General features: G+C 46.8%; 21 non-coding genes across 21 annotated transcripts; all 21 read left to right on the top strand.

The window, feature by feature from the left end:
• The first annotated feature begins 172 nt into the window (after window positions 1–172).
• LOC142580893 (5S ribosomal RNA) lies at window positions 173–291 on the top strand. The gene has a single exon (XR_012828032.1). It is a non-coding gene; the product is annotated as a 5S ribosomal RNA (ribosomal RNA).
• Window positions 292–853: 562 nt separating this feature from the next.
• LOC142580892 (5S ribosomal RNA) lies at window positions 854–972 on the top strand. Its single transcript, XR_012828031.1, has one exon. It is a non-coding gene; the product is annotated as a 5S ribosomal RNA (ribosomal RNA).
• A 562-nt stretch (window positions 973–1,534) lies between these two features.
• Window positions 1,535–1,653, top strand: LOC142580891 (5S ribosomal RNA). The gene has a single exon (XR_012828030.1). It is a non-coding gene; the product is annotated as a 5S ribosomal RNA (ribosomal RNA).
• Window positions 1,654–2,215: 562 nt separating this feature from the next.
• Window positions 2,216–2,334, top strand: LOC142580890 (5S ribosomal RNA). Its single transcript, XR_012828029.1, has one exon. It is a non-coding gene; the product is annotated as a 5S ribosomal RNA (ribosomal RNA).
• A 562-nt stretch (window positions 2,335–2,896) lies between these two features.
• On the top strand, window positions 2,897–3,015 carry LOC142580889 (5S ribosomal RNA). The gene has a single exon (XR_012828028.1). It is a non-coding gene; the product is annotated as a 5S ribosomal RNA (ribosomal RNA).
• Window positions 3,016–3,583: 568 nt separating this feature from the next.
• On the top strand, window positions 3,584–3,702 carry LOC142580888 (5S ribosomal RNA). The gene has a single exon (XR_012828027.1). It is a non-coding gene; the product is annotated as a 5S ribosomal RNA (ribosomal RNA).
• A 562-nt stretch (window positions 3,703–4,264) lies between these two features.
• On the top strand, window positions 4,265–4,383 carry LOC142580887 (5S ribosomal RNA). Its single transcript, XR_012828026.1, has one exon. It is a non-coding gene; the product is annotated as a 5S ribosomal RNA (ribosomal RNA).
• A 563-nt stretch (window positions 4,384–4,946) lies between these two features.
• On the top strand, window positions 4,947–5,065 carry LOC142580886 (5S ribosomal RNA). The gene has a single exon (XR_012828025.1). It is a non-coding gene; the product is annotated as a 5S ribosomal RNA (ribosomal RNA).
• Window positions 5,066–5,630: 565 nt separating this feature from the next.
• On the top strand, window positions 5,631–5,749 carry LOC142580884 (5S ribosomal RNA). Its single transcript, XR_012828023.1, has one exon. It is a non-coding gene; the product is annotated as a 5S ribosomal RNA (ribosomal RNA).
• Window positions 5,750–6,312: 563 nt separating this feature from the next.
• On the top strand, window positions 6,313–6,431 carry LOC142580883 (5S ribosomal RNA). Its single transcript, XR_012828022.1, has one exon. It is a non-coding gene; the product is annotated as a 5S ribosomal RNA (ribosomal RNA).
• Window positions 6,432–6,997: 566 nt separating this feature from the next.
• On the top strand, window positions 6,998–7,116 carry LOC142580882 (5S ribosomal RNA). The gene has a single exon (XR_012828021.1). It is a non-coding gene; the product is annotated as a 5S ribosomal RNA (ribosomal RNA).
• A 565-nt stretch (window positions 7,117–7,681) lies between these two features.
• Window positions 7,682–7,800, top strand: LOC142580879 (5S ribosomal RNA). Its single transcript, XR_012828020.1, has one exon. It is a non-coding gene; the product is annotated as a 5S ribosomal RNA (ribosomal RNA).
• A 564-nt stretch (window positions 7,801–8,364) lies between these two features.
• LOC142580878 (5S ribosomal RNA) lies at window positions 8,365–8,483 on the top strand. The gene has a single exon (XR_012828019.1). It is a non-coding gene; the product is annotated as a 5S ribosomal RNA (ribosomal RNA).
• A 562-nt stretch (window positions 8,484–9,045) lies between these two features.
• Window positions 9,046–9,164, top strand: LOC142580287 (5S ribosomal RNA). The gene has a single exon (XR_012827713.1). It is a non-coding gene; the product is annotated as a 5S ribosomal RNA (ribosomal RNA).
• Window positions 9,165–12,382: 3,218 nt separating this feature from the next.
• LOC142580877 (5S ribosomal RNA) lies at window positions 12,383–12,501 on the top strand. Its single transcript, XR_012828018.1, has one exon. It is a non-coding gene; the product is annotated as a 5S ribosomal RNA (ribosomal RNA).
• Window positions 12,502–13,063: 562 nt separating this feature from the next.
• LOC142580876 (5S ribosomal RNA) lies at window positions 13,064–13,182 on the top strand. The gene has a single exon (XR_012828017.1). It is a non-coding gene; the product is annotated as a 5S ribosomal RNA (ribosomal RNA).
• Window positions 13,183–13,744: 562 nt separating this feature from the next.
• On the top strand, window positions 13,745–13,863 carry LOC142580875 (5S ribosomal RNA). The gene has a single exon (XR_012828016.1). It is a non-coding gene; the product is annotated as a 5S ribosomal RNA (ribosomal RNA).
• A 562-nt stretch (window positions 13,864–14,425) lies between these two features.
• Window positions 14,426–14,544, top strand: LOC142580874 (5S ribosomal RNA). The gene has a single exon (XR_012828014.1). It is a non-coding gene; the product is annotated as a 5S ribosomal RNA (ribosomal RNA).
• Window positions 14,545–15,107: 563 nt separating this feature from the next.
• Window positions 15,108–15,226, top strand: LOC142580873 (5S ribosomal RNA). The gene has a single exon (XR_012828013.1). It is a non-coding gene; the product is annotated as a 5S ribosomal RNA (ribosomal RNA).
• A 562-nt stretch (window positions 15,227–15,788) lies between these two features.
• LOC142580871 (5S ribosomal RNA) lies at window positions 15,789–15,907 on the top strand. The gene has a single exon (XR_012828011.1). It is a non-coding gene; the product is annotated as a 5S ribosomal RNA (ribosomal RNA).
• Window positions 15,908–16,469: 562 nt separating this feature from the next.
• Window positions 16,470–16,588, top strand: LOC142580870 (5S ribosomal RNA). The gene has a single exon (XR_012828010.1). It is a non-coding gene; the product is annotated as a 5S ribosomal RNA (ribosomal RNA).
• Window positions 16,589–16,973: the final 385 nt, after the last annotated feature.

Below are 16,973 nucleotides of genomic sequence, written 5' to 3'. Positions count from 1 at the left end.
TCCACTCTCCTCTGCACAACTCGCACACGCAATTTTCTCTTTTCTAGCGCAGATCAACAAATTGAAACCACGTAATGAGACGTTTCCGTAACCCGTAAAGACTATTCATTGTAGCTGTAGAGAGCCGATGCTCCCTTTTAGATACAGGCAGCATCGGAAACCTTCGTTTCTCGCCATCGGCCATACCATGCTGAATACGCCGGTTCTCGTCCGATCCCCGAAGCTAAGCAGCATTGGGCTCGGTCAGTACTTGGGAGGGAGACCACCTGGGAACACCGAGTGCTGATGGCACCTTTCTTTTTAATTTTTTTTTTGCCTGCACTTCTTTTTTGTTGTTATTATTATTATTATTATTATTTTAGTTGGCATGTTTTGAATGTAGGCGTAAAGCTGTGGTGAGTGGACGCGCTGGCGAAATATAAACACTCATCATCCGCAGCCTCTCGTGCGTCAACATCGATCTGAACTTCGCGGGCACAAATTCAAAACGACATGAAGGACGTGGCATGATATTACGCGGAGTAATATGGCGACAAGAAGTGTCACTAATCGCGAAAATTGTTCGCATAAACTGCTAACTGCATCGCTATTACACGCATGCAGGTTGATAACATCACATAGACGGCAGCACATTCCAAGCCACATGTGCAAGCCGCAGAAAAGCACACACAACGTGTTACGTCCACTCTCCTCTGCACAACTCGCACACGCAATTTTCTCTTTTCTAGCGCAGATCAACAAATTGAAACCACGTAATGAGACGTTTCCGTAACCCGTAAAGACTATTCATTGTAGCTGTAGAGAGCCGATGCTCCCTTTTAGATACAGGCAGCATCGGAAACCTTCGTTTCTCGCCATCGGCCATACCATGCTGAATACGCCGGTTCTCGTCCGATCCCCGAAGCTAAGCAGCATTGGGCTCGGTCAGTACTTGGGAGGGAGACCACCTGGGAACACCGAGTGCTGATGGCACCTTTCTTTTTAATTTTTTTTTTGCCTGCACTTCTTTTTTGTTGTTATTATTATTATTATTATTATTTTAGTTGGCATGTTTTGAATGTAGGCGTAAAGCTGTGGTGAGTGGACGCGCTGGCGAAATATAAACACTCATCATCCGCAGCCTCTCGTGCGTCAACATCGATCTGAACTTCGCGGGCACAAATTCAAAACGACATGAAGGACGTGGCATGATATTACGCGGAGTAATATGGCGACAAGAAGTGTCACTAATCGCGAAAATTGTTCGCATAAACTGCTAACTGCATCGCTATTACACGCATGCAGGTTGATAACATCACATAGACGGCAGCACATTCCAAGCCACATGTGCAAGCCGCAGAAAAGCACACACAACGTTTTACGTCCACTCTCCTCTGCACAACTCGCACACGCAATTTTCTCTTTTCTAGCGCAGATCAACAAATTGAAACCACGTAATGAGACGTTTCCGTAACCCGTAAAGACTATTCATTGTAGCTGTAGAGAGCCGATGCTCCCTTTTAGATACAGGCAGCATCGGAAACCTTCGTTTCTCGCCATCGGCCATACCATGCTGAATACGCCGGTTCTCGTCCGATCCCCGAAGCTAAGCAGCATTGGGCTCGGTCAGTACTTGGGAGGGAGACCACCTGGGAACACCGAGTGCTGATGGCACCTTTCTTTTTAATTTTTTTTTTGCCTGCACTTCTTTTTTGTTGTTATTATTATTATTATTATTATTTTAGTTGGCATGTTTTGAATGTAGGCGTAAAGCTGTGGTGAGTGGACGCGCTGGCGAAATATAAACACTCATCATCCGCAGCCTCTCGTGCGTCAACATCGATCTGAACTTCGCGGGCACAAATTCAAAACGACATGAAGGACGTGGCATGATATTACGCGGAGTAATATGGCGACAAGAAGTGTCACTAATCGCGAAAATTGTTCGCATAAACTGCTAACTGCATCGCTATTACACGCATGCAGGTTGATAACATCACATAGACGGCAGCACATTCCAAGCCACATGTGCAAGCCGCAGAAAAGCACACACAACGTGTTACGTCCACTCTCCTCTGCACAACTCGCACACGCAATTTTCTCTTTTCTAGCGCAGATCAACAAATTGAAACCACGTAATGAGACGTTTCCGTAACCCGTAAAGACTATTCATTGTAGCTGTAGAGAGCCGATGCTCCCTTTTAGATACAGGCAGCATCGGAAACCTTCGTTTCTCGCCATCGGCCATACCATGCTGAATACGCCGGTTCTCGTCCGATCCCCGAAGCTAAGCAGCATTGGGCTCGGTCAGTACTTGGGAGGGAGACCACCTGGGAACACCGAGTGCTGATGGCACCTTTCTTTTTAATTTTTTTTTTGCCTGCACTTCTTTTTTGTTGTTATTATTATTATTATTATTATTTTAGTTGGCATGTTTTGAATGTAGGCGTAAAGCTGTGGTGAGTGGACGCGCTGGCGAAATATAAACACTCATCATCCGCAGCCTCTCGTGCGTCAACATCGATCTGAACTTCGCGGGGACAAATTCAAAACGACATGAAGGACGTGGCATGATATTACGCGGAGTAATATGGCGACAAGAAGTGTCACTAATCGCGAAAATTGTTCGCATAAACTGCTAACTGCATCGCTATTACACGCATGCAGGTTGATAACATCACATAGACGGCAGCACATTCCAAGCCACATGTGCAAGCCGCAGAAAAGCACACACAACGTGTTACGTCCACTCTCCTCTGCACAACTCGCACACGCAATTTTCTCTTTTCTAGCGCAGATCAACAAATTGAAACCACGTAATGAGACGTTTCCGTAACCCGTAAAGACTATTCATTGTAGCTGTAGAGAGCCGATGCTCCCTTTTAGATACAGGCAGCATCGGAAACCTTCGTTTCTCGCCATCGGCCATACCATGCTGAATACGCCGGTTCTCGTCCGATCCCCGAAGCTAAGCAGCATTGGGCTCGGTCAGTACTTGGGAGGGAGACCACCTGGGAACACCGAGTGCTGATGGCACCTTTCTTTTTAATTTTTTTTTTGCCTGCACTTCTTTTTTGTTGTTATTATTATTATTATTATTATTATTATTTTAGTTGGCATGTTTTGAATGTAGGCGTAAAGCTGTGGTGAGTGGACGCGCTGGCGAAATATAAACACTCATCATCCGCAGCCTCTCGTGCGTCAACATCGATCTGAACTTCGCGGGCACAAATTCAAAACGACATGAAGGACGTGGCATGATATTACGCGGAGTAATATGGCGACAAGAAGTGTCACTAATCGCGAAAATTGTTCGCATAAACTGCTAACTGCATCGCTATTACACGCATGCAGGTTGATAACATCACATAGACGGCAGCACATTCCAAGCCACATGTGCAAGCCGCAGAAAAGCACACACAACGTTTTACGTCCACTCTCCTCTGCACAACTCGCACACGCAATTTTCTCTTTTCTAGCGCAGATCAACAAATTGAAACCACGTAATGAGACGTTTCCGTAACCCGTAAAGACTATTCATTGTAGCTGTAGAGAGCCGATGCTCCCTTTTAGATACAGGCAGCATCGGAAACCTTCGTTTCTCGCCATCGGCCATACCATGCTGAATACGCCGGTTCTCGTCCGATCCCCGAAGCTAAGCAGCATTGGGCTCGGTCAGTACTTGGGAGGGAGACCACCTGGGAACACCGAGTGCTGATGGCACCTTTCTTTTTAATTTTTTTTTTGCCTGCACTTCTTTTTTGTTGTTATTATTATTATTATTATTATTTTAGTTGGCATGTTTTGAATGTAGGCGTAAAGCTGTGGTGAGTGGACGCGCTGGCGAAATATAAACACTCATCATCCGCAGCCTCTCGTGCGTCAACATCGATCTGAACTTCGCGGGCACAAATTCAAAACGACATGAAGGACGTGGCATGATATTACGCGGAGTAATATGGCGACAAGAAGTGTCACTAATCGCGAAAATTGTTCGCATAAACTGCTAACTGCATCGCTATTACACGCATGCGGGTTGATAACATCACATAGACGGCAGCACATTCCAAGCCACATGTGCAAGCCGCAGAAAAGCACACACAACGTGTTACGTCCACTCTCCTCTGCACAACTCGCACACGCAATTTTCTCTTTTCTAGCGCAGATCAACAAATTGAAACCACGTAATGAGACGTTTCCGTAACCCGTAAAGACTATTCATTGCAGCTGTAGAGAGCCGATGCTCCCTTTTAGATACAGGCAGCATCGGAAACCTTCGTTTCTCGCCATCGGCCATACCATGCTGAATACGCCGGTTCTCGTCCGATCCCCGAAGCTAAGCAGCATTGGGCTCGGTCAGTACTTGGGAGGGAGACCACCTGGGAACACCGAGTGCTGATGGCACCTTTCTTTTGAATTTTTTTTTTTGCCTGCACTTCTTTTTTGTTGTTATTATTATTATTATTATTATTTTAGTTGGCATGTTTTGAATGTAGGCGTAAAGCTGTGGTGAGTGGACGCGCTGGCGAAATATAAACACTCATCATCCGCAGCCTCTCGTGCGTCAAAATCGATCTGAACTTCGCGGGCACAAATTCAAAACGACATGAAGGACGTGGCATGATATTACGCGGAGTAATATGGCGACAAGAAGTGTCACTAATCGCGAAAATTGTTCGCATAAACTGCTAACTGCATCGCTATTACACGCATGCAGGTTGATAACATCACATAGACGGCAGCACATTCCAAGCCACATGTGCAAGCCGCAGAAAAGCACACACAACGTGTTACGTCCACTCTCCTCTGCACAACTCGCACACGCAATTTTCTCTTTTCTAGCGCAGATCAACAAATTGAAACCACGTAATGAGACGTTTCCGTAACCCGTAAAGACTATTCATTGTAGCTGTAGAGAGCCGATGCTCCCTTTTAGATACAGGCAGCATCGGAAACCTTCGTTTCTCGCCATCGGCCATACCATGCTGAATACGCCGGTTCTCGTCCGATCCCCGAAGCTAAGCAGCATTGGGCTCGGTCAGTACTTGGGAGGGAGACCACCTGGGAACACCGAGTGCTGATGGCACCTTTCTTTTTAATTTTTTTTTTGCCTGCACTTCTTTTTTGTTGTTATTATTATTATTATTATTATTATTTTAGTTGGCATGTTTTGAATGTAGGCGTAAAGCTGTGGTGAGTGGACGCGCTGGCGAAATATAAACACTCATCATCCGCAGCCTCTCGTGCGTCAACATCGATCTGAACTTCGCGGGCACAAATTCAAAACGACATGAAGGACGTGGCATGATATTACGCGGAGTAATATGGCGACAAGAAGTGTCACTAATCGCGAAAATTGTTCGCATAAACTGCTAACTGCATCGCTATTACACGCATGCAGGTTGATAACATCACATAGACGGCAGCACATTCCAAGCCACATGTGCAAGCCGCAGAAAAGCACACACAACGTGTTACGTCCACTCTCCTCTGCACAACTCGCACACGCAATTTTCTCTTTTCTAGCGCAGATCAACAAATTGAAACCACGTAATGAGACGTTTCCGTAACCCGTAACGACTATTCATTGTAGCTGTAGAGAGCCGATGCTCCCTTTTAGATACAGGCAGCATCGGAAACCTTCGTTTCTCGCCATCGGCCATACCATGCTGAATACGCCGGTTCTCGTCCGATCCCCGAAGCTAAGCAGCATTGGGCTCGGTCAGTACTTGGGAGGGAGACCACCTGGGAACACCGAGTGCTGATGGCACCTTTCTTTATAATTTTTTTTTTTGCCTGCACTTCTTTTTTGTTGTTATTATTATTATTATTATTATTTTAGTTGGCATGTTTTGAATGTAGGCGTAAAGCTGTGGTGAGTGGACGCGCTGGCGAAATATAAACACTCATCATCCGCAGCCTCTCGTGCGTCAACATCGATCTGAACTTCGCGGGCACAAATTCAAAATGACATGAAGGACGTGGCATGATATTACGCGGAGTAATATGGCGACAAGAAGTGTCACTAATCGCGAAAATTGTTCGCATAAACTGCTAACTGCATCGCTATTACACGCATGCAGGTTGATAACATCACATAGACGGCAGCACATTCCAAGCCACATGTGCAAGCCGCAGAAAAGCACACACAACGTGTTACGTCCACTCTCCTCTGCACAACTCGCACACGCAATTTTCTCTTTTCTAGCGCAGATCAACAAATTGAAACCACGTAATGAGACGTTTCCGTAACCCGTAAAGACTATTCATTGTAGCTGTAGAGAGCCGATGCTCCCTTTTAGATACAGGCAGCATCGGAAACCTTCGTTTCTCGCCATCGGCCATACCATGCTGAATACGCCGGTTCTCGTCCGATCCCCGAAGCTAAGCAGCATTGGGCTCGGTCAGTACTTGGGAGGGAGACCACCTGGGAACACCGAGTGCTGATGGCACCTTTCTTTTTAATTTTTTTTTTTGCCTGCACTTCTTTTTTGTTGTTATTATTATTATTATTATTATTATTTTAGTTGGCATGTTTTGAATGTAGGCGTAAAGCTGTGGTGAGTGGACGCGCTGGCGAAATATAAACACTCATCATCCGCAGCCTCTCGTGCGTCAACATCGATCTGAGCTTCGCGGGCACAAATTCAAAACGACATGAAGGACGTGGCATGATATTACGCGGAGTAATATGGCGACAAGAAGTGTCACTAATCGCGAAAATTGTTCGCATAAACTGCTAACTGCATCGCTATTACACGCATGCAGGTTGATAACATCACATAGACGGCAGCACATTCCAAGCCACATGTGCAAGCCGCAGAAAAGCACACACAACGTGTTACGTCCACTCTCCTCTGCACAACTCGCACACGCAATTTTCTCTTTTCTAGCGCAGATCAACAAATTGAAACCACGTAATGAGACGTTTCCGTAACCCGTAAAGACTATTCATTGTAGCTGTAGAGAGCCGATGCTCCCTTTTAGATACAGGCAGCATCGGAAACCTTCGTTTCTCGCCATCGGCCATACCATGCTGAATACGCCGGTTCTCGTCCGATCCCCGAAGCTAAGCAGCATTGGGCTCGGTCAGTACTTGGGAGGGAGACCACCTGGGAACACCGAGTGCTGATGGCACCTTTCTTTTAAATTTTTTTTTTGCCTGCACTTCTTTTTTGTTGTTATTATTATTATTATTATTATTATTTTAGTTGGCATGTTTTGAATGTAGGCGTAAAGCTGTGGTGAGTGGACGCGCTGGCGAAATATAAACACTCATCATCCGCAGCCTCTCGTGCGTCAACATCGATCTGAACTTCGCGGGCACAAATTCAAAACGACATGAAGGACGTGGCATGATATTACGCGGAGTAATATGGCGACAAGAAGTGTCACTAATCGCGAAAATTGTTCGCATAAACTGCTAACTGCATCGCTATTACACGCATGCAGGTTGATAACATCACATAGACGGCAGCACATTCCAAGCCACATGTGCAAGCCGCAGAAAAGCACACACAACGTGTTACGTCCACTCTCCTCTGCACAACTCGCACACGCAATTTTCTCTTTTCTAGCGCAGATCAACAAATTGAAACCACGTAATGAGACGTTTCCGTAACCCGTAAAGACTATTCATTGTAGCTGTAGAGAGCCGATGCTCCCTTTTAGATACAGGCAGCATCGGAAACCTTCGTTTCTCGCCATCGGCCATACCATGCTGAATACGCCGGTTCTCGTCCGATCCCCGAAGCTAAGCAGCATTGGGCTCGGTCAGTACTTGGGAGGGAGACCACCTGGGAACACCGAGTGCTGATGGCACCTTTCTTTTTAATTTTTTTTTTTTGCCTGCACTTCTTTTTTGTTGTTATTATTATTATTATTATTATTTTAGTTGGCATGTTTTGAATGTAGGCGTAAAGCTGTGGTGAGTGGACGCGCTGGCGAAATATAAACACTCATCATCCGCAGCCTCTCGTGCGTCAACATCGATCTGAACTTCGCGGGCACAAATTCAAAACGACATGAAGGACGTGGCATGATATTACGCGGAGTAATATGGCGACAAGAAGTGTCACTAATCGCGAAAATTGTTCGCATAAACTGCTAACTGCATCGCTATTACACGCATGCAGGTTGATAACATCACATAGACGGCAGCACATTCCAAGCCACATGTGCAAGCCGCAGAAAAGCACACACAACGTGTTACGTCCACTCTCCTCTGCACAACTCGCACACGCAATTTTCTCTTTTCTAGCGCAGATCAACAAATTGAAACCACGTAATGAGACGTTTCCGTAACCCGTAAAGACTATTCATTGTAGCTGTAGAGAGCCGATGCTCCCTTTTATATACAGGCAGCATCGGAAACCTTCGTTTCTCGCCATCGGCCATACCATGCTGAATACGCCGGTTCTCGTCCGATCCCCGAAGCTAAGCAGCATTGGGCTCGGTCAGTACTTGGGAGGGAGACCACCTGGGAACACCGAGTGCTGATGGCACCTTTCTTTTTAATTTTTTTTTTGCCTGCACTTCTTTTTTGTTGTTATTATTATTATTATTATTATTTTAGTTGGCATGTTTTGAATGTAGGCGTAAAGCTGTGGTGAGTGGACGCGCTGGCGAAATATAAACACTCATCATCCGCAGCCTCTCGTGCGTCAACATCGATCTGAACTTCGCGGGCACAAATTCAAAACGACATGAAGGACGTGGCATGATATTACGCGGAGTAATATGGCGACAAGAAGTGTCACTAATCGCGAAAATTGTTCGCATAAACTGCTAACTGCATCGCTATTACACGCATGCAGGTTGATAACATCACATAGACGGCAGCACATTCCAAGCCACATGTGCAAGCCGCAGAAAAGCACACACAACGTGTTACGTCCACTCTCCTCTGCACAACTCGCACACGCAATTTTCTCTTTTCTAGCGCAGATCAACAAATTGAAACCACGTAATGAGACGTTTCCGTAACCCGTAAAGACTATTCATTGTAGCTGTAGAGAGCCGATGCTCCCTTTTAGATACAGGCAGCATCGGAAACCTTCGTTTCTCGCCATCGGCCATGCCATGCTGAATACGCCGGTTCTCGTCCGATCCCCGAAGCTAAGCAGCATTGGGCTCGGTCAGTACTTGGGAGGGAGACCACCTGGGAACACCGAGTGCTGATGGCACCTTTCTTTTTAATTTTTTTTTTGCCTGCACTTCTTTTTTGTTGTTATTATTATTATTATTATTATTTTAGTTGGCATGTTTTGAATGTAGGCGTAAAGCTGTGGTGAGTGGACGCGCTGGCGAAATATAAACACTCATCATCCGCAGCCTCTCGTGCGTCAACATCGATCTGAACTTCGCGGGCACAAATTCAAAACGATATGAAGGACGTGGCATGATATTACGCGGAGTAATATGGCGACAAGAAGTGTCACTAATCGCGAAAATTGTTCGCATAAACTGCTAACTGCATCGCTATTACACGCATGCAGGTTGATAACATCACATGGACAAGAACGGCACCGAGAGCGGCGCTGCTGCGCCGGCGTTGAGAGCGCCGCATGCGAAGCAAAATTCTAATAGCGGGTGGTACCCCTCTCCCATCTCTCGTTCGCACCGCCTTGATTGCCTCCTGCACTTCGCGTGTTTGGGCACGTTTCGTGCCGCGCGCGGTGTGTGTGCCTACGTGTGTGCGCGTGGACATTTCATTCGAAGGGCGATTTACAGTTTGTTTCACATTTAGGGAAACTCGGAGCGCATTGCATCGCGATGCGGCGAGCGCTTGAGTCAGGCGGCGGCAGCAGCTCGCGCAGCTGCTCGAGGGGCGGGATCTTGAACGGCGTCGTCTGCTACGGCGGCGCGCGCTTGCCGCATTGTCGGGAAGCGTTCTACTGTCAGTTGCAGGGCGCCGATCTCATGGTTACTGCGTGAAATGAGCCGGTATTCTTTACTAAGCGTTGTGCGACGCCCACTGATATGCCTCGAAGGTAAGTTCATCGCTGAAAGGTGCAGGGCAGTCATAGACGACGTACTGATTCCATACATTCTTGACGGCCCGTTTCTGGAAGGCGACTGTATATTCTAACGCGATAGGCCGCCGATCCACACTGCTCCTGTTGTGCAAGAACTGCCGGAAGAGCGCGCAGTCACTCTCTTGGAGTGGCCGCCTCAATCCCCGCGCGCCAACATCATTTAAAATGTCTGGGGCTCGTTGAAAGTATCACTGGAGCAACATCCCCTCTATCAGTCGCCCCCGAAGATAGGCATCGATCCACCATTGTCAGCGACTGAGACGTGTTGCGAATGAAGACATCCCCCTGATCAAGTTATTCTACACTTCACTGCCTTCCAGGATGAGCGCTGTCATCGCTGCCGCTGGGGACATGACGAGATACTAACTGAAGTTCCGAGCATGACGTGTCCGATTCACCGCCGGCGGGCAGGGTCTGCCTGGTGTAGTGAATGATTGTCGAGAAAAATCACTTCCGGCTCATTGTCTTAACCTAAAACATTTCTTTAATCGTATCCGTTTGTTTCCTCGTGTTCGACCCCCATAGTTACCATTGTTGAGTGCTTTGTTTTGCTTTCGAGTCAAACAAAGACTGAGCACGTTCCGCGCACATCTTGGTGCGTCTTGTCACTGCTTATTACAGTAGCACACACAGTGAAGAAATATACGTGCACGCGCTCAGTACCCCGGCCTTTCGAAAGAACAAACGAAGCATGCTGTCAAAAGAAGTTTGTGGAACTCCATTATCGCCAATGCCTTCATTGCCTCGGAGTTTGGCTTCGCACAACGTTTAGTAAAGAATATAAGCTCAGCTCCCGCAGAACCGATGAAATCAGTGCACTGCCCCTGACAGTAGCACGCTTCCCGACAATGCGGCCAGCGCGCGCCGCCGTAGCAGACGACGCAGATCACGACTCCGCCCCTCGAGCGTCTGCGCCTGCTCGAGCTGCTGCCACGGCACGACTCCATTGCTTGCCGCATCGCGATGCAATACGTTCCGAGTTTTCCCCTAAGTGTGAAACAGACTGTACACGCTTCTATTTACCTTTAAGAAGATCGATACGATTGACGATTATTTTTATGGCTGCAAAAGGGCAGCGTCTGTTTAACCGTGTAAGTGACGCTGAGCAGGTAATTGTAAACGACATCGTAGGTGCCGCTGGAAAAATCGTCAGCACATACGATGCGGCACATACGAGCTAAAGTCATTTTTGCAGTGTCTCACAATGTTTGCTACAAATCCGTGTTGTCTCTGATGGCGACAACGGACTTCCATCGACACTGTGCGGAAATAAAAAAATATATCGCTGCATAGCACAAGTACGACATGCGCACACAACTTGAACTAGTACGTCCCTTACAATATGGAATAGAGGCAGCAATGTAGACAGCTTGGCCATTTTTTAACAGTGCCCAAGAGACGGAAGTTGAAAGTATTAGTAATCATTCCTACTTCAGCAATGCCGTTGCGACCAAGACGCGGGCGTGTATCGTCCAGTAAGTCGATCGAGCGATGCAGTGGTGAAGCGGGAATGAACTCCGGTCATGTTCAATGCATCGTGCATGTATTCAATTTCTCGGCACGCGTGAACTTCGGCCACTGCTAGCGCATACAACAGAAGTGGTTTCCATTTTTTGGCAGCGCACACACAAACGAAACACGAGAAAGAAGACAAGACAAGCGCTCGTCGAACAACTCAAAGTTTTTATATGAATAAAAGAATTATGTACCGAGTAATTTTTAAATTCATGTGGGTTACATATAAAAACCGTCATACACTCAGGAGTGATTAATGAACGCGCTCGCTTCGTTTGCCAGTTGTTTACTTCACTCGGCGCACCGCAGTAATCCATGTCTGTAGTCTGCTTTTTTCGTACCATTTTCTTGTGAATCGGCAGAATTTCACTGGTGGCATCAACCCTTTCGTGTTTACATTGCTCTCGTGACAGTAAACAACGCAATAATAATTTCCGGTCATCCGAAGAGGCGCCGTCGCAAACAAGAGACATTTCGCGCGCAGCGCGAACTGAACGCGGGCACGATCGCTAAGGGAAGCGGCGGCGGAAACCTACACCCGTTGGAGATGAAATCGTTCCGCCAGGGGAGAAACGAGCGCTGGCGTCTAGGATGAAACTTGGCGTGCGGTCGTCCATAGACGGCAGCACATTCCAAGCCACATGTGCAAGCCGCAGAAAAGCACACACAACGTGTTACGTCCACTCTCCTCTGCACAACTCGCACACGCAATTTTCTCTTTTCTAGCGCAGATCAACAAATTGAAACCACGTAATGAGACGTTTCCGTAACCCGTAAAGACTATTCATAGTAGCTGTAGAGAGCCGATGCTCCCTTTTAGATACAGGCAGCATCGGAAACCTTCGTTTCTCGCCATCGGCCATACCATGCTGAATACGCCGGTTCTCGTCCGATCCCCGAAGCTAAGCAGCATTGGGCTCGGTCAGTACTTGGGAGGGAGACCACCTGGGAACACCGAGTGCTGATGGCACCTTTCTTTTTAATTTTTTTTTTGCCTGCACTTCTTTTTTGTTGTTATTATTATTATTATTATTATTTTAGTTGGCATGTTTTGAATGTAGGCGTAAAGCTGTGGTGAGTGGACGCGCTGGCGAAATATAAACACTCATCATCCGCAGCCTCTCGTGCGTCAACATCGATCTGAACTTCGCGGGCACAAATTCAAAACGACATGAAGGACGTGGCATGATATTACGCGGAGTAATATGGCGACAAGAAGTGTCACTAATCGCGAAAATTGTTCGCATAAACTGCTAACTGCATCGCTATTACACGCATGCAGGTTGATAACATCACATAGACGGCAGCACATTCCAAGCCACATGTGCAAGCCGCAGAAAAGCACACACAACGTGTTACGTCCACTCTCCTCTGCACAACTCGCACACGCAATTTTCTCTTTTCTAGCGCAGATCAACAAATTGAAACCACGTAATGAGACGTTTCCGTAACCCGTAAAGACTATTCATTGTAGCTGTAGAGAGCCGATGCTCCCTTTTAGATACAGGCAGCATCGGAAACCTTCGTTTCTCGCCATCGGCCATACCATGCTGAATACGCCGGTTCTCGTCCGATCCCCGAAGCTAAGCAGCATTGGGCTCGGTCAGTACTTGGGAGGGAGACCACCTGGGAACACCGAGTGCTGATGGCACCTTCCTTTTTAATTTTTTTTTTGCCTGCACTTCTTTTTTGTTGTTATTATTATTATTATTATTATTTTAGTTGGCATGTTTTGAATGTAGGCGTAAAGCTGTGGTGAGTGGACGCGCTGGCGAAATATAAACACTCATCATCCGCAGCCTCTCGTGCGTCAACATCGATCTGAACTTCGCGGGCACAAATTCAAAACGACATGAAGGACGTGGCATGATATTACGCGGAGTAATATGGCGACAAGAAGTGTCACTAATCGCGAAAATTGTTCGCATAAACTGCTAACTGCATCGCTATTACACGCATGCAGGTTGATAACATCACATAGACGGCAGCACATTCCAAGCCACATGTGCAAGCCGCAGAAAAGCACACACAACGTGTTACGTCCACTCTCCTCTGCACAACTCGCACACGCAATTTTCTCTTTTCTAGCGCAGATCAACAAATTGAAACCACGTAATGAGACGTTTCCGTAACCCGTAAAGACTATTCATTGTAGCTGTAGAGAGCCGATGCTCCCTTTTAGATACAGGCAGCATCGGAAACCTTCGTTTCACGCCATCGGCCATACCATGCTGAATACGCCGGTTCTCGTCCGATCCCCGAAGCTAAGCAGCATTGGGCTCGGTCAGTACTTGGGAGGGAGACCACCTGGGAACACCGAGTGCTGATGGCACCTTTCTTTTTAATTTTTTTTTTGCCTGCACTTCTTTTTTGTTGTTATTATTATTATTATTATTATTTTAGTTGGCATGTTTTGAATGTAGGCGTAAAGCTGTGGTGAGTGGACGCGCTGGCGAAATATAAACACTCATCATCCGCAGCCTCTCGTGCGTCAACATCGATCTGAACTTCGCGGGCACAAATTCAAAACGACATGAAGGACGTGGCATGATATTACGCGGAGTAATATGGCGACAAGAAGTGTCACTAATCGCGAAAATTGTTCGCATAAACTGCTAACTGCATCGCTATTACACGCATGCAGGTTGATAACATCACATAGACGGCAGCACATTCCAAGCCACATGTGCAAGCCGCAGAAAAGCACACACAACGTGTTACGTCCACTCTCCTCTGCACAACTCGCACACGCAATTTTCTCTTTTCTAGCGCAGATCAACAAATTGAAACCACGTAATGAGACGTTTCCGTAACCCGTAAAGACTATTCATTGTAGCTGTAGAGAGCCGATGCTCCCTTTTATATACAGGCAGCATCGGAAACCTTCGTTTCTCGCCATCGGCCATACCATGCTGAATACGCCGGTTCTCGTCCGATCCCCGAAGCTAAGCAGCATTGGGCTCGGTCAGTACTTGGGAGGGAGACCACCTGGGAACACCGAGTGCTGATGGCACCTTTCTTTTTAATTTTTTTTTTTGCCTGCACTTCTTTTTTGTTGTTATTATTATTATTATTATTATTTTAGTTGGCATGTTTTGAATGTAGGCGTAAAGCTGTGGTGAGTGGACGCGCTGGCGAAATATAAACACTCATCATCCGCAGCCTCTCGTGCGTCAACATCGATCTGAACTTCGCGGGCACAAATTCAAAACGACATGAAGGACGTGGCATGATATTACGCGGAGTAATATGGCGACAAGAAGTGTCACTAATCGCGAAAATTGTTCGCATAAACTGCTAACTGCATCGCTATTACACGCATGCAGGTTGATAACATCACATAGACGGCAGCACATTCCAAGCCACATGTGCAAGCCGCAGAAAAGCACACACAACGTGTTACGTCCACTCTCCTCTGCACAACTCGCACACGCAATTTTCTCTTTTCTAGCGCAGATCAACAAATTGAAACCGCGTAATGAGACGTTTCCGTAACCCGTAAAGACTATTCATTGTAGCTGTAGAGAGCCGATGCTCCCTTTTAGATACAGGCAGCATCGGAAACCTTCGTTTCTCGCCATCGGCCATACCATGCTGAATACGCCGGTTCTCGTCCGATCCCCGAAGCTAAGCAGCATTGGGCTCGGTCAGTACTTGGGAGGGAGACCACCTGGGAACACCGAGTGCTGATGGCACCTTTCTTTTTAATTTTTTTTTTGCCTGCACTTCTTTTTTGTTGTTATTATTATTATTATTATTATTTTAGTTGGCATGTTTTGAATGTAGGCGTAAAGCTGTGGTGAGTGGACGCGCTGGCGAAATATAAACACTCATCATCCGCAGCCTCTCGTGCGTCAACATCGATCTGAACTTCGCGGGCACAAATTCAAAACGACATGAAGGACGTGGCATGATATTACGCGGAGTAATATGGCGACAAGAAGTGTCACTAATCGCGAAAATTGTTCGCATAAACTGCTAACTGCATCGCTATTACACGCATGCAGGTTGATAACATCACATAGACGGCAGCACATTCCAAGCCACATGTGCAAGCCGCAGAAAAGCACACACAACGTGTTACGTCCACCCTCCTCTGCACAACTCGCACACGCAATTTTCTCTTTTCTAGCGCAGATCAACAAATTGAAACCGCGTAATGAGACGTTTCCGTAACCCGTAAAGACTATTCATTGTAGCTGTAGAGAGCCGATGCTCCCTTTTAGATACAGGCAGCATCGGAAACCTTCGTTTCTCGCCATCGGCCATACCATGCTGAATACGCCGGTTCTCGTCCGATCCCCGAAGCTAAGCAGCATTGGGCTCGGTCAGTACTTGGGAGGGAGACCACCTGGGAACACCGAGTGCTGATGGCACCTTTCTTTTTAATTTTTTTTTTGCCTGCACTTCTTTTTTGTTGTTATTATTATTATTATTATTATTTTAGTTGGCATGTTCTGAATGTAGGCGTAAAGCTGTGGTGAGTGGACGCGCTGGCGAAATATAAACACTCATCATCCGCAGCCTCTCGTGCGTCAACATCGATCTGAACTTCGCGGGCACAAATTCAAAACGACATGAAGGACGTGGCATGATATTACGCGGAGTAATATGGCGACAAGAAGTGTCACTAATCGCGAAAATTGTTCGCATAAACTGCTAACTGCATCGCTATTACACGCATGCAGGTTGATAACATCACATAGACGGCAGCACATTCCAAGCCACATGTGCAAGCCGCAGAAAAGCACACACAACGTGTTACGTCCACTCTCCTCTGCACAACTCGCACACGCAATTTTCTCTTTTCTAGCGCAGATCAACAAATTGAAACCGCGTAATGAGACGTTTCCGTAACCCGTAAAGACTATTCATTGTAGCTGTAGAGAGCCGATGCTCCCTTTTAGATACAGGCAGCATCGGAAACCTTCGTTTCTCGCCATCGGCCATACCATGCTGAATACGCCGGTTCTCGTCCGATCCCCGAAGCTAAGCAGCATTGGGCTCGGTCAGTACTTGGGAGGGAGACCACCTGGGAACACCGAGTGCTGATGGCACCTTTCTTTTTAATTTTTTTTTTGCCTGCACTTCTTTTTTGTTGTTATTATTATTATTATTATTATTATTTTAGTTGGCATGTTTTGAATGTAGGCGTAAAGCTGTGGTGAGTGGACGCGCTGGCGAAATATAAACACTCATCATCCGCAGCCTCTCGTGCGTCAACATCGATCTGAACTTGGCGGGCACAAATTCAAAACGACATGAAGGACGTGGCATGATATTACGCGGAGTAATATGGCGACAAGAAGTGTCACTAATCGCGAAAATTGTTCGCATAAACTGCTAACTGCATCGCTATTACACGCATGCAGGTTGATAACATCACATAGACGGCAGCACATTCCAAGCCACATGTGCAAGCCGCAGAAAAGCACACACAAC

Source organism: Dermacentor variabilis, chromosome 4 (genome assembly GCF_050947875.1).
Source record: "Dermacentor variabilis isolate Ectoservices chromosome 4, ASM5094787v1, whole genome shotgun sequence".
In the NCBI taxonomy this organism is placed as follows: domain Eukaryota; kingdom Metazoa; phylum Arthropoda; class Arachnida; order Ixodida; family Ixodidae; genus Dermacentor; species Dermacentor variabilis.
The sequence above is the reverse complement of the archived record's forward strand: the minus strand, read 5'-3'. Positions and strand labels throughout refer to the sequence as shown.